We start from the raw sequence: 401 nt of genomic DNA, 5'->3' as shown, positions 1-401 counted from the left end.
GTGGAGCTGCGGGAGCGAAGAGTGAAGGGAAGAATGCAGCCAGCGTCAGTTCTGTGTGGATGAGTGTACCACTACTGATTGTGGTTACACTGGCCTGTATTCTTGTGTGCTGATTGTAGTGTTGGTGGTGGTGGTGTGACTCAGGTCATCCTTTGTTTTCTCTTCTTTTTGCATGCATCCCTACAGTCTAACTAATCTTCCACCTGTTGGGATTATTTCTTCTTTTTTTGTTTCTTAATGTTATTGTGTTTTGTGTGTTTTTACTCTCTGTGTTTATCCTATAATAATTATTATTATTGCTGCTAGTCCATTGTGTGTGTACGTTCTTGGAGACTCTGTGATTGGTCTTGCACTGTGAAGATGATGATTATAATGAACTGCCTTTTGCAGTGGGAAAAAGA

The sequence above is a fragment of the Trypanosoma theileri genome (genome assembly GCF_002087225.1).
Source record: "Trypanosoma theileri isolate Edinburgh chromosome Unknown TM35_Tth_139_V1, whole genome shotgun sequence".
Classification (NCBI taxonomy): Eukaryota; Euglenozoa; class Kinetoplastea; order Trypanosomatida; family Trypanosomatidae; genus Trypanosoma; species Trypanosoma theileri.
The sequence above is the reverse complement of the archived record's forward strand: the minus strand, read 5'-3'. Positions refer to the sequence as shown.